Here is a 332-nt window from a genome sequence, read left to right on the forward strand (position 1 = left end):
GCCCTAACCCTAATGAAATCGGTCCCACCGAGTTGACGTGTCAGTCCCATCGAAAATCCTAACGTTCACATTTTGAACTGAATCGGTCCGACCGAGTTTCACGATTTGGTCTCACCGAGTTTGGTAAATTGTGTGTAACGGTTAGATTTTGTGTGGAGGCTATATATACCCCTCCACCCACTCTTCATTCATGGAGAGAGCCATCAGAACATGCCTACACTTCCAACATACATTTTTTGAGAGAGAACCACCTACACTTGTGTTGAGGTCAATATATTCCACTCCAACCACATAAATCTTGATCTCTAGCCATCTCTAAGTTGCTTTCCACT

The sequence above is a fragment of the Triticum aestivum genome, chromosome 4A, assembly GCF_018294505.1.
Source record: "Triticum aestivum cultivar Chinese Spring chromosome 4A, IWGSC CS RefSeq v2.1, whole genome shotgun sequence".
In the NCBI taxonomy this organism is placed as follows: Eukaryota; Viridiplantae; Streptophyta; class Magnoliopsida; order Poales; family Poaceae; genus Triticum; species Triticum aestivum.